Here is a 15191-nt window from a genome sequence, read left to right as displayed (position 1 = left end):
GTCTATGATAGCATATGACTGCAAATTTCTTTGCATAAAAAAAAGAATTCTTGCAACTTTACTGACAATATAAAATCTGCAATGATAATGATGCTTTTTTCTTTAACAAAAAAAAGTGTTCTAATCTTCTAGAATGCCAGTTTGTGACAGTTACAATGTATGGTTTCAAATATATAGCTAGGGGCTTATTGCAGTTAAAACATTTGTACTAAAAAGGAATGGGAATTTCCAACAGCTTATTATAATCTACTGTAGCAATCCTTTGTATTTCATGTACTTACTATGATTAAACACAGCACCCTAGTCTGCCAAAAAGCTACTTTTTTCCAAGCCTTATTTTCAAATAAATGGCTTCATGAGATATAGACACAATATACTTGTTTAGATTGTTAAAACAATCGAGATTAGAAAGGTATGTAATGCTGGCCATACACAAGTCCGTTTTTTCCCCCCTTCTTTTCAACCAATGGGTTGAATGAATAAAACTGGCCTCATTCCCCCATGCACACATTTGAAGGTGGATGACAAAATCCTCCCTACTGTGTCTTTGTATTTTGACAGTGGAGAAGCTCTCTGCCGTCAGAATACACAGACCAGTGCTGCAGTATTCTGCCTGTGGCGCTGATTGAGCAAAAAATTACCAGCAAGATGGTTGACTAGAAGTTGAATTTTCCACCCTGTTCTTTCGAATTGCCCCATCATTTCAGTCATAAACAACTGTTGATTTGACCCCACTAATGATTACAAAAACGAATGAACTATCTTAAAATTTTATTTTCCCCAAAAATGTTGTACAAAATTATATCTATGGCCAGCTTTACACAGAAAGGATGTACTAAACTGTTCAATTGTTATTCATGTGTGATTGCTGCATATCATTGTTTCTTCCGACAAAATTACTAACAGATAGTTTGTCTGCTCAGTTTAACCTAGGTGTATACCTTTCAGCAAGTGAAATTGTAAAATAACAGCTGTGTTCACATTCTGGACTGGAAATGTGCCATCTGTGCAGAGTAACTACAATCTACAAATACACATACTACAGAGCCAACAAATGATCATTGCCTGGTCAGGATCTGATACTGATAGTTTTTTTTGTCTACCACTATAATTGTGATTAATGGAATTATATGTTATGTACTGTTTTGTAGGTTTCCTCTCCAAATCATCCTTGATGAATGGCTGTACAATATAATCATTAAGCCCAGGTTCACAATGAGCTGCGGGAATAAAGCCATGCAAGTTCAACTGAACTCGCACGATTTCACTCCCACATGTCAGTCCTGATTTCGGCTACGATTTCAGAGAAATCAGTGCAGCCCAAAGTAGTAGCACAGAAACCACTTTTTGAAATCGGTGCAGCACCACAGATGCGGCGTCGCACCGATTAGGACGGTGCCATTGCCGTCAAGTGCCAACGATTTGACAAAACATGTCAAATCGCATTTCAAAACACTCCAGTGTGAACCAGGGCTTACAGGTGAAAGCACATGGAGAGTGCATTGTGTTTCAGACTGTGAGTAGCCTGTTGAATTTGTTCAGTGACAGCACTCTAAGGGTCCTTTCACACGTGCGGACCATTCGTCCGTTTTTTCATACGTCCGTTTACGGACTGCAATGCTTTCCAATGGGATAGCGTACGTTAGCGGATGAGCATCTGCTAACGTCCATTAACATCCGTCTCCGTTAAGCTCCGTTTTTTGGAACGGAAGAAAACCCTATTTTTCTTCCGTCAAAAAAAACGGAACGGACGAAAAACGGATGTTAGCGGACGACCCGTTTAACATCTGATCCGCTAACATCAGTTTTTCATCAAAATATGTAATAAAAATAAAGTTCTAACAAAAAAAAAAAACAGATGAAAAAAGGATGAAAAACGGATGACAACTGATGAAAAACGAATGTAAAACGGATGAAAAAACGGATCAACTGATGATAAAAAACTGATCTAAAAAACGGTCCGCACGTGTGAAAGGACCCTAAAGCACTACATGGAAACACCAGTTACTGTAAAGTCAAATTGCTGTGCTATGGACATAAATTAGTCGTTCTTTCTTTATTTTCAGCGGTTTACTACCGCTTTAAGATTTTTTCTTTTTCTTGAACTGATTTGTGTGTAGCAAGTCTTAATAACCTTTTCAAAATTGACCGGAGGAATAAAGGTCAGCTCTCATGTGATTAGTGTTTTCAGGCAAACTATATCATAAAAGTGACTTTGTTTGGTTTGACCATAGTTTTACTTTAATGGTATGTATGCATGCCAGGGATTTTGTCCTGCCAGGAGTCCATCTTTACATACTGCATTATTATAAGCGACATGGGGACTAAATGTAACTTTCCTTCTAACACCATATGATTTCAGTTCCATTTCTTGCATGTCCTCTTCAAGCATCAGTGTGTCATGCCCCACACAACCACATCAGTCAAACTGAAGATCAAGCCAGAATGGTGTCTGCCACATCAAAGCATAGTAAGTAATGTCTCCATGATGGAAACTTCAAAATAACACTTTAAAAAAAAAAAGCATTAAATATGATTAAACTAAATTATGATTATATTTTATTTCAATTTCAGATAGACGAACAAAGGAAAAGTTCTCTTTCTGTGAGTTAAAAGAAGATTATAACTCTTTTATAAACTGACAATCGCTATTATACACATACATACTCTGCTTTGTGAAATGATATGTTCCTTTGTACTACTGACATTACTAGTTTTAATATTACCTTTCAATACACTTCAAGAAAACATCCACCGAAGAAGCACTAATCTAAGCACCATTTTATCCAATATAAGCATTGTGTATAGAACTATTATGATTTAAAAAATTGGACAGATCTTTTTTTTCTTTCTACACTGTTCTCACGGCTCTTATGCCGCATACACATGATCAGTTCGTCTGATGAAAACGGGCTGATGGACCATTTTCATCAGACGAACCGATCGTGTGTGGGCCCCATCGGTTTTTTATCCATCAGTCAAAAAACTAGGAACTTGTTTTAAAATTATCTGATGGTTAAAAAACCGATAGAAAAAAACGATTGTCTGTGGGCACGTCCATCGGTTAAAAATCCATGCATGCTCAGAATCAAGTCGATGCATGCTCGGAAGCATTGAACTTCATTTTTCTCAGCACGTTGTTGTGTTTTAGGTCACCGCGTTCTGACACGATCAGATTTTTAACCGATGGTGTGTAGGCACGACTGATCATCAGTCAGCTTCATCGGATATCTGATGAAAAAATCCATCAGACCGTTTTCATCAGATGAACTGATCGTGTGTACAGGGCATAACAGTCAGGACAATGTGTAATAATTCAAACCCTTGCTTGTGTGTGCTTCGCCTTAAAGTAGACCTTGCTTTCCACACAATTGAGCTTTAAATTAAACATAAAAAAGTAAAAACTACTCAATTTGCATCCTGACTTCTGAAATGCTCACCTAGTTGAGGGTCCCATCACTTGACTTTCCCATGGAAAACTGGTTAAAGCAGAGCTCCGCCCAAAAATGTAACTTCTGCGTTTTCTGAATCCCCCCCCCTCCGGTGTCACATTTGGCACCTTTCAGGGGGGAGGGAGAGAAGATATCTGTGTAATCCAGGTATTTGCTCCCACTTCTGGGCCTAGATCAGTATCTGCGGCAATCTAACCCTTTCCCTGACAGTGACATTTATACAGTAATTAGTGGCTATTTTTAGCTCTGATCGCTGTAAAAAAATGTCAATGGTTCCAAAATAGTGTCAAAGTGTCCGATCTGACCGCCGAAATGTCGCAGTCCCGATAAAAATCTCGGATCACTGCCATTAAAAAAATAATAATAAAAAAAATGCCATAAATCTATCCCCCATTTTGTAGACGCTATAACTTTTGCGCAAACCAATCAATATACACTTAGTGTGATGTTTTTTTACCAAAAATATGTAGATTACATATCGGCCTAAACCGAGGAAGAAATTCATTTTTTTTATATATTTTTGAGGGATATTTATTAAAGCAGAACGTAAATAAAAAAAAATAATCTAAATTGTATGTCTTTTTTTGTTTATAGCGCAAAAAATAAAAACCGAAGGGGTGATCAAATACCACCCAATTTTGTTTGGATATAGCATTGCACAACCGCGCAATTGTCAGTTAAATCGATGCAGCGCCAAATTTTCAAAATTGCTCTGGTTAGGAAGGGGGTAAAATCTTCTGGGGCTGAATTGGTTAAGATATTGCTCTCTTTGTTCCTTTTGTTATCTCTTTCCATCACCAACTTGTGTGACACCAGCAGAAACTGGCTCTGGCCACAACCTAATGGATAACAGTAGCAGCAAGATGTAGAGATAGCTGATAAACCATCAGAACGAAGGATTTAAATAGAAGGTCTTCAGGCATAGCCATGTTTTGTAACCAGGAGGCATTGCTTCTAAAATGTTGACAGTGAAAATCAACAAAAACTCCAAATAACAATTTAAGGGCCTGTTCACACCATATGCTGCCACAACACCTAGACAAGGTGATTTGACTTGAGTTCCATGAGTTCAGTGCACACCACTGCACTGTGCATGCATAAGGTTAGGTTGTCACACATCAATGAGATTGTGGAAGGTATCTACAAATCTTAAACTTTTACCCTAATTACCCTCAGTCACCTCATTTCATTTAGTGGAATTAAAAAAAACTAGGCAATTCAAGCTGAATATATGGTGAAGTGCATAAGGAGAGGTTACCTTCAGGCCCCTTTCACACTAGGGCGGGAGGTGCGTCGACGGTGCTATTCGGCCACTAGCGGGGGCTTTACCCCCCGCTATTGGCTGAGAAAGGGTTAAAAACTGACGCAAAGTGCCTCTGCTGAGGCACATTGCCGGCGGTATAGCCGTGGTGTCCCATTGATTTCAATGGGCAGGAGCAGTGGAGGAGCGGTATACACACCGCTCCTTTACCGTCCTTTTAGCACACCGCTCCAGTGTGAAAGCCCTCAGGGCTTTCACACTGGAGACACAGTGTGGTAGTTTGCAGGCGCTATTTTTAGCACATTAGTGCCTGCAAACCGCCCCAGTGTGAAAGGGGTCTCAGTGAAATATACATGCCAAAGCAAAAAGGATATGAGCAGCTTAAAGACACATTCCAGGCTTATACTAACTAATCTTAAGGCCCTGTTCACATCTTTCAGCTTGTAAAATGCTCAGTTCTGAAGCTCCAAAATGCCCAACAAGCAAAATCCTATTAATTTCAATGGCACCTGTTTACATATGAGCAAAATGCCTGAAGCTCAAAAAAGTAGAGGAGTTTCTTTTTGGCAGAGTACAAGCGTTTTTGGAATAGAAAAGCCTGACTTGAGCAGAAAAACGTTCATAAAACACTCAAATAGCAGCTCGCCACCTCTAATTTCCTCTCTCTCCGCTCTCCCTAGTGCTTTCTATTGGCTGAACAAAAATGCCTGAAGCTGTAAAACGCTTATAATACACTTCTAAAATACTTCTAAAAAAGCTGCAAAAAAAATGCACAGAAAACGCCAGTAAATGTATATGCCCAGGTGTAAATGGAGCCTAAAACTGCTCCCACCCCCTTCTAGCCCCTATACTCCGATTTTACCTATTTTTGGGCTGCTCTGGTCACATGATCGGCACTTCTGTGTCATCCAGCGGCGGCTTCAGGAGAGAGGAGGGAGCGCCAACAACAGATAGTAAGCCTATGGGTGCTGTCAATGCTGAGGCATTCCAGTCACTGTTAGTGAGCTCTCTCTTATTCCATGTAGCCGCCTGAGAATAGGTAAGTATATGCATCTTTCTTAGGGCAGTTAGTTAGTATAGGTGCTAGAAGGTGGGTTGATTAGTTAGCATAAGCCTGGAATTCCACAATTATAGGCAATTGTTAAATTTTCTTGTAAAATTTGAAGTCAGCCTTTCCAATTCCTTCCTATTGACTCTCCCTTTTGATTCTTTACCCCTTTCTGGGCCACAATCTGTCCAGTATGTTGCCACATGCTATGGATATGTTTTAATAAAAAAGTTCTCCTTTTATGAGCTTCCAGCCAACACTTTACACTGTTGGTGGCTCTCAATCCTAGCCATCTTTGGCAGCTCCGGTCCCCAAACATGATCAAGAACCAATTAGAGTGCTTCCTGATCATGTGGTCACTAGGTTAGCTATAGTGATCATATGCAGACAAGCTGGGGGTCTCATTTACAAAATAAACCTTCATCCTGCAGATGGAAAAGCTATAGATTTATTTTCAAGTTAGCTGATGTATGCTGACACTAAGCGCTGAGAAATTTTGGCAAGTTTGTGACAGGTTTACAAAAACAGGCAAAAATATTTTACTTTTATCCTACAACCAAAAACTTGTATGTAAGCTACATATATTTGCTTTCATTGCACTGGGGCCACTGAGGATTATTACATAACCTTTCAGTCTATTAATATACATTACATACATACCGTTTTTTTATTCTTATCACCCTAAAGAAACATCTGGATGGTGTCCTCTGAATCATACACATTTCAAGAAAACCACTAAATTACTATGTTTTGTTTCAGAGATAGTTTTATTGCAAAGTGTGCTGTCAAGGGGACTTTCAGTTAACAAGACCTTTTATTTGTTTGGACACTACTGAAGCAGTTTTGTCTGCAAGTTGACACACTTATATAAATTGTACTACAGTAGGACACTTTAAAACATCATTTTCACAGTAAACAAGAAATTGTTTAACTACAGCTTTTGCAATATCTAATCAGCTGCTGAGCATTGCCGAGTGCTTGCAATGCAGAGTACAAATAATTGTTTTGAGTCCTTACCAACGTGTACTGTACATTTTAGGCCCTGATGAAGGGGATGATGTGTGGTCCTCGAAAAACATTGCCTGTAGAACCTATTACACATTTAGAGTAAAACTTTGGTGTGTCGCTTTGATTTTCACCAGTAGCAGGTCGTCCACCATGCGCCTGGCCTCTAATCTTTGTTTTTTGAAGCACATGATTAGAGCCTGAGGCTCCAATTAGCTTAAAAAAAAGGTGGGCTCGGGCCCTGAGCCCACCTATTTGTGTCACAATAGCGAATTAATATTTGATGTATGGGGAGATCCAAGAGATGTCCGTCCTTGTGAGCCCAAATGCGTGAGTACCCACGGGGGCCAAGGCTGGAGCACCAGCCCCCACTGATTTTCACATTTAAAATATCATCTCTGTAGACCAAAGTCACTGTTCCAGTTCCTTGATTTACAAGCGCAGCCCACCTAGACACCCTACTGAAATAACACCTTTTTTTAAGTACTAAAGTACTGTATATCTACTTAAGGCTCCAGCACCATCAATCTATCACTTCAAATATGCAGAAATTAGTTATGCATGATCATCACTAAGGCCCTTTGCACACTGGGGCGTTTTTCATGCGGTACAGCGCTAAAAATAGCGCTGCTATACCGCATGAAAAATCATGCCCTGTAGTGTTCAATGTGAAAGCCCGAAGGCTTTCACATTGAAGCGGTGCGCTAGCAGGAGAGCACCAAAAGTCCTGCTAGCCGCATCTTTACCGCGGTATAGGAGCGGTGTGTTCACCTCTCCTATACCGCGCCTTCCCATTGAAATCAATGGGAAAGCGCGGTGATACCGCGGTAATACCGCCCGCAATGTAAGCGGTATTAACCCTTTTTCGGCCGCTAGCGGGGGTTAAAACCTCACCGCTAGCGCCCGAATATCGCGGTAAATATGACAGTATAGCTATACCGTCACCGCGGCTCCACACTGCAATGTGAAAGCAGCCTAAATGGGCAGAGGTATTTTTGATGTGTGGACTGTCACTGACAGGCTGTATTTTCTCTATTCTATGCAAGAACTAAATTGGCAGTGTCCACAGGGAGTCATTGGGTCTTGGGGTACATTCTGTTCACTGATTACAAGCTAAATAGTTCATGATTGGACACTGTTTTCAAAGATGTTAATGAGATGAATCTGGAAAGCTAATTGTAAGCCACTACTTTTTGTCCCCTGTACCCCTTAAATGCTCTTTAGGGTGTATGGATACAATTTTAACAAACACCACCCAAAATGTTGTGGAAAGCCTTCCCAGGAGAGAGAGGGCTATTATAGCCACTTCAAACTCCATATTAATACCCATGATTTTAGAACAGGACATGCAACAAGCTCTTATACAATGCATGTGTGATGATCAGGTGTCCTAATTGGGATTTGAACCCAGAGCTGCAAGACAAACATGCTGACAGATGGGCTACCATGCTACCCATTTTCTTTCATTAGATTTGTGGCTGACATAGCAGCAGAAATATTAGGATTAACAGCTCCAACCAAGGTGAAAAATGTCTGCTATATTAAGCGTGATCTATGAATCACCTAGAATATATTTACATACATTCTGTGGTAGCCCTGCTAGACTGAAGAGGAATAAGGAGACCCACTGACATCACAGAACATTTAATAGTAGGCTCTGAACTAATTACAGGGGTCAAATAATTCTGTAGTTGAAAAATTGCACCAATTTGGGTATTATTTATAGAAAACTGTAAATATAGGCCGGTAAGAAGGAATTCAACTAACAGTGTTTTCTTTCCAAACACACTATACCAAAAAATCCATTTAACTGCATTTACAAGTGATAATTTTTGATTGGGTAAACAAACTTTTTGCGAGAGTTCACAGGAAAAACTACTAATAAAGAGTATATTTTGAAACTGTTCATCATTTCGTAATACAAACCATCATCTGTACAAATATTTACTCAAGCTAAAATGCTTTTTTTTTTTAGATTCAGAACATATTTTGCTGCCTCCTTCATTTTCAAAAACACTGTATCACTTCCATGTATTATAATCTTAAAGCGGAGATTCACCCAAATAACATTTTTCTCAGAACAACTTCTTTAGACTTCTAACATGTACAGACCGCAATTTTTTTTTTTTACGCTGTACATACCTTATAATCTATCTTTTCATTCCGGCTTCCGAGTACTTCTCCCTGCGAGAGTAGGCGTTTCCAAGCTGAGGAGGCATGTCATCTGGGAGGTCGCCCAGATGATTGACGTCTTTTCACCAAAAGTTCCCCCCGGCAGATAAGGCCCCGCCCCCCGTTTTGCGTAGGAGCGTCCGAGTCACGGCGTTTCCGAAAGAAGCCTAACATGCAGGTCTGCTAGTCGGCTCTATACGGGAAGTACCCGGAATGAAAAGATAGATTATAAGGTATGTACAGCGTAAAAAATAAAACTAAATTGCGGACTGTACATGTTAGAAGCCTAAAGAAGTTGTTCTGAGAAAAATGCTATTTGGGGGAACCTCCGCTTTAAGCAAATAACTTCCTTTAATGACTTACAAGGAGAACACATAGCAGGGGTTAAAAACAAGTTATGAAAATAGATATTCAGCCAGAAACTGTACTTAACAACCTTTTTTCTAGACACGGGGGGGGATTTACTAAAACTGGAACCTACATAATCTGGTGCAGATCTACATAGAAACTAACCATCAGCTTCCAGGTTTTAATGTCAAAGCCTAATTTAACAAGCTGAAGTTAGAACCTGATTGGCTACCATGCACAGCTGCACCAGATTCTAAGTGCACCAGTTTTAGTAAATCTCTTATAGGGTTTCTAAGGCTGCTTTCACACTGGGGCGCGGGTTGGTGTTGGCGGTAAAGAGCCGCTATTTTTAGCGGTGCCTTACCGCCATCTTTGCGGAGGCATTTGGCCACTAGCGGGACATTTTTAATCCCTGCTACCGGCCGAAAAAGGGTTAAAACCACCCGCAAAGCGCCGTTGCAGCTCAAGCCGTGATTTGTCATAATTGTGATGATTATGGCTTACAGCTCATGAAAACCCCAAATCCAAAATCTCTGAAAATTAGAATATTACATGCAATCAATAAAACAAGGATTGTACATAGAAAAATATCGGACCTCTGAAAAGTATAAGCATGCATATGTACTCAGTACTTGGTTTGGGCCCCTTTTGCAGCAATTACTGCCTCAATGCAGCGTGGCATGGAAGCTATCAGCCTGTGGCACTGCTGAGCTGTTATGGAAAACCAGGATGCTTCAATAGCGGCCCTCAGCTCTTCTGCATTGTTCGTCTCATGTCTCTCATCTTTCTCTTGGCAATGCCCCATAGATTCTCTATGAGGTTCAGGTCAGGCGAGTTTGCTGGCCAATCAAGCACAGTAATCCCACGGTTATTGAACCAGGTTTTGATGCTTTTGGCAGTGTGGGCAGGTGCCAAGTCCCGCTGGAAAATGAAGTCAGCATCCCCATAGTGCTTGTCTGTGGAAGGAAGCATGAAGTGCTCCAAAATCTCCTGGTAGACGGCATGTTGACCCTGGACTTAATGAAGCACAGTGGACCAACACCAGAAGATGACATGGCTCTCCAAATCGACACAGACTGTGGGAACTTCACACTGGACTTCAAGCATCTTACATTGTGTGCCTCTCCATTCTTCCTCCATACTCTGGGTCCTTGGTTTCCAAATGAGATGCAAAATTATCTCTCATCAGAAAAGAGGACTTTGGACCACTGAGCAACAGACCATGTGTGTTTTTCTTGAGCCCAGGTAAGACGCTTCTGACGTTGTTTGTTGTTAAGGAGTGGCTTGACAAAAGGAATACGACCATGTCCAGGATCCGTCTGTGTGTGGTGGCTCTTGATGCACTGACTCCAGCCTCAGTCCACTCCTTGTGAAAGTCCAACACTTTGAATGGCCTTTTCCTGACAATCCTCTCCAGACGGCGGTCATCCCTGCTGCTCGTGCACCTTTTTCTTCCAGACTTTTCCCTTCCACATAACTTTCTATTAATGTGCTTTGATACAGCACTTTGGGAACATCCAACTTCTTTTGCAATTACCTTTTGAGGCTTTCCCTCCTTATGGAGGGTGTCAATGATGGTTTTCTGCACAACTGTCAGATCAGCAGTCTTTCCCATGATTGTGATTCCTACTGAACCAGACTGAGAGACCATTTAAAGTCTCAGGAACCCTTTGCAGGTGTTATGGCTTAATTAGCCGATTAGAGTGGGACACTTTGAGCCTAGAATATTTCACCTTTTCACAATATTCACATTTTCTGAGATTGTGGATTTGGGGTTTTCATGCGATGTAAGCCATAATCATCACAATTATGACAAATCAAGGCTTGAACTATCTTGCTTAGCATGTAATGAGTCTACCTCATATATTAATTTCACCTTTTAAGTTGCATTAGTGAAATAAATGAACTTTTGCACAATGTTCTAACTTTTCCAGTTTCACCCGTATAGAAAGAAAAAAAGGTATGACCTTTTAACTGAACTGTAAGTTGGGAATAAACATTAGCAGACCATTAACCATATATATAAATATGTATCTCTTTGCATATGTCTAAGACTGCAAACCAAAGACTTTTAACCAGGGCTGTGGAGTCGGAGTCGGAGTCGAGGAGTCGGAGTCGGGGGAAATTTTGGGTACCTGGAGTCGGAGTCGGCAAACAATGCACCGACTCCGACTCCGACTCCTACTAAATTTAGATTGGAATAAAAAATAAAAAAAAGCAAGTTTAAATGTCCCAATTTACAAAAAGTTATAATTAATGACTTCTCTACTGTAAGAATAAAGACCAATGCATGCAGGGATGAAGTTCTTTTAAGCCAGGGGTCCTCAAACTATGGCCCTCCAGTTGTTCAGGAACTACAATTCCCATCATGCCTAGTCATGTCAGTGAATGTCAGAGTCTTGCAATGCCTCATGGGATGTGTAGTTCCGCAACAGCTGGAGGGCCGTAGTTTGAAGATCCCTGTTTTAAGCAATAGTGGTAACTCCGGATCATCTTCTTCAAACGAAGAATTAGAGAACCAGTAAGTGTCCAAATAAAAAAATTCCAACAGGAGTTTTATAAAGCACTAAAAGAAGTTGAAAAGTATGATCGCTCATCAAAACTTACTGTTGAAGAAGCCATCCTTGTTTATCCAGAGATCGTTAGTGATGTGGCCAGAATAGTTACTGCAATGCCACCCACCCAAGTCAGTGTCGAAAGATTATTTTCAGTCCTAAAAATAATAAAGTCTGACTTAAGAGCCTCTATGGAAGAGGATCTGGCAGAGGCAATTCTCTTCCTTAGAACTCTACATTGAATTGATTTGCATTTGCTAAGCCTAGAACTACATTTCAAGATTAATATAAACCATTTCTAGGTTTTACAGATTTTGTTTTTGGTTCATTATAGATAAGCTTTGTTTTTGTTCTAAAACAACCAAATAATGTGGTTTGTATTTTTGAACTGGTAAAGATCCTGTTCCTGATGTTTATGCCTGCTGCTACTATCCAGCCACTTGATTGATTAATATTTTTTTTTTTATAAAACTTTGTTTTCATTGTGTTTGTCTTTTGCTTAAACTGTGCAATACAGTAGACTGTTGGCTTCCCAGCCAGTAGTCCTGTGGTAGGTTGCGTTTCTTTCCCTCAAGGAATGTATAAAATACATTTGCATATTAATACAGAGGAGTCGGAGTCGGAAGTACATAAAACTGAGGAGTCAGAGTCGGAGTCGGAGTCGGAACATTTAGCTACCGACTCCACAGCCCTGCTTTTAACTGATAACTGATATCTTTCGATGGCAGAGGTATTCTGAGGGCATCTTCTGTGCAAATCATGTATGTATAATCAGCCTGACTGTAATCTAAGCATGTCAAAGTCACAGGTATCAGGGGTCCATATCTTCATCTCGTTTGACTGCCTTTATTATCTTACTTCTCTTGTCAATATAAAATGTTTGCAAATGTAGGACTGCCCCGACTGAAATTTTGGTAAAAACTCAGAGGTCAGTGACTGAAATGGCTTTCACATTGCTGCACTGTATAGAGGTAATTTAACAATGTAATTCAGCTAGGTTAGGTAGAGAGATTTGTTTTCAAACACTACAGTATACTTATATTGAATGGCTAAACGTAATAACCAAAGAGTTCCATTATCATACTGGGAAAAATCGAATTCACTTCTTTTGAAAATGTTAGCAGTGACTGCTTTGGACTGACAATATGACACTTGGGGATCGCAGTATTTGTAATTTTTACTTGTCTGTTTCTATAGCATTTGAGTGCTCGTCTGAGTCTTGTTTTAAAAAAATAATAGTAGCAAAAAGAACTGCAGCTTCTATGCATTGTTGCCCTTGTCTTGCAACTCTGAAATGGCATGAAGAGTTAGACATAAATCCTGATGAGCCACTGCCTTTAGCAAAGTGTGGTACACACAAGTGTGGATTTAACGATTTTATAATCACAACTTAAATGTAAGCCCAAATTTCCTCTTATGCATAACAATTCTGACTTCCAGCGACTTGCATTTTATACTTGTTTAAACTTTTTTCCTTATCAATTTCAATGTGCATTTAACACGTGTTTCTTTTTTTGCTTCAAATGCACTGAAATATAGCACAGGTAATCTGAACATGAACCAATAAAATAATTTCTATGCATTATAACACTCGCACATGAGCGTAAAGCTGGCCAGGTCCATCTACTTCAACCAATAAATGCAAATCAAAAAAATAAAATAAAATTCATACCATCCTATATACGCAATCCTTTACCCACAGTTAATCCAGAGGAGGGCAAAAAACACAGCAAAGCATTAACCAATTTGCACCAGCAGGGGAAACATATCCTTTCTGATCCCCTGAGAGGGGGATTCCCTGGATCAACTTTACCTATTAATGTTAGTATTCAGTTATATTATGTATATTTATATTCATGTACATTTAGGAAAGAATCCAGGCCTTTTTTTAAGAAATCTACTGAGCTGGCCAGAACCAGCGCTTGAGAGACATTTCGATTCTCAGCCGATTCAGCAGGAACCGGCCGAGACTCAAACCATGTACGGGCAGGCTGATTGTACCCAAGTAGATTAATCGATCAACTTGGGTACAACCAGCATGTCACATCTTTCATGAGATTATTGCCATTGGCTAGTCACTGTTTTCTCCCGCTGAGCCTTTTTGATCTCCAGGCAAGGAGGTGCTTGGCATTGTCCCTGCCAGGAGAACACAAAAGCTCAGCGGGATTGATTTCCCCATCAACACCGACTCGGTTGATGGGGAAATGGAGCAAAAGAAAATAGCACTGTCTAAGGCTAGCTTGATATTTACATTCTTGTATTGTTAATTTCATCATCTTTTTTCCAGTTCCTCTATGTATGTGAACCAGCCTGTTCACATCCTCCTGCTTGTAGCTAATAAATATTCTCATGATTGAGTCTTGTACTGTTAACCTTTTATCTAGAACAATTCATTTTACAGACAATCAAAAGAGGACTTTCTAAACAGCAACTCAAATACCCAACTAGACAGCTGAAATGAATTAGAACTCAAACATACCAGAATGAGAATGTTGGTCTGTGTACAACATCTGCTTGGATCTAAATCCAACAGCAGTGCAGCTATTTCTGTTCTTTCCTGATGTACATATGGTTTGTATTTTGTGTTAAAATCTTACATTGTATATCAACTTCCTTTTAGACCATTTATATTGCACTAAAGTAGGACCTAAAGAAGGTGTTCTTTGTGCCAAAACAATCCAAATGCTTTCAAAACAAGTGCTTCATAAAGGGAAAGAACAGGAGGTGACAAGTGCAGTTTTTCTGCAAAGTGGAAGGCAAAAGCCATGAGGACTGTTCTCCTAACAGTCAAACTGGTTTTCACCAACAGTAAGTGGTGTCTGCAGATTCACACAGATAGCCACCCAGTTCACCTGTTTGTGCCCAAATTGAAACTGTTATCCAATTTATTAGGACATTTTAATACCACCTGGCTTGACAAATGGCAATTAAAAAAAAGAAAAAGCTGGGTGTATAATGCTCAGCCAAATGCCTTGTACACACGGCCGGACTTTCCAAGAAAAAAAGGCGGCAAGCTTTTTTTCTCAAAAAGTCCGGCCGTGTGTAGCCTCCATCTGACTTTTTTTCTCGGAAGTCCGACGGACCTTAGATAGAGAACCTGTTCTCTTTCTTTCTGTCGGACTTCCAACGGACTCATGCCGACGTTTGCACGGTCAAAAGTCCAACCGTATGTACAAGGCAAAACAGTACCTGCATCATGTCAGATGCAGTCACTGTTCTAAAATTCAGGCAGCTGCAGGTGTTCTTTGAATATAATAGCTGGCACAGGAGATTCCTTCATCCATGATGTTTAGTTTGGATGGGGGAACTGATTGATTTCCCTCATTCAGCCCTGTGGGGCTGATCCAGAG

The 15191-nt window shown here is 40.1% G+C and overlaps 1 protein-coding gene across 1 annotated transcript in view; it reads right to left on the bottom strand.

Annotated features, from left to right (window-relative positions):
- The window catches only part of LOC120940587 (unconventional myosin-X-like), a 298063-nt gene that overhangs the window by 208397 nt on the left and 74475 nt on the right, over nucleotides 1-15191 (bottom strand). The window lies entirely within an intron of this gene.

The sequence above is a fragment of the Rana temporaria genome, chromosome 5, assembly GCF_905171775.1.
Source record: "Rana temporaria chromosome 5, aRanTem1.1, whole genome shotgun sequence".
NCBI classification, from domain to species: domain Eukaryota; kingdom Metazoa; phylum Chordata; class Amphibia; order Anura; family Ranidae; genus Rana; species Rana temporaria.
Note: the sequence above shows the minus strand (reverse complement) of the source record. Positions and strands in the feature narration are given on the sequence as shown.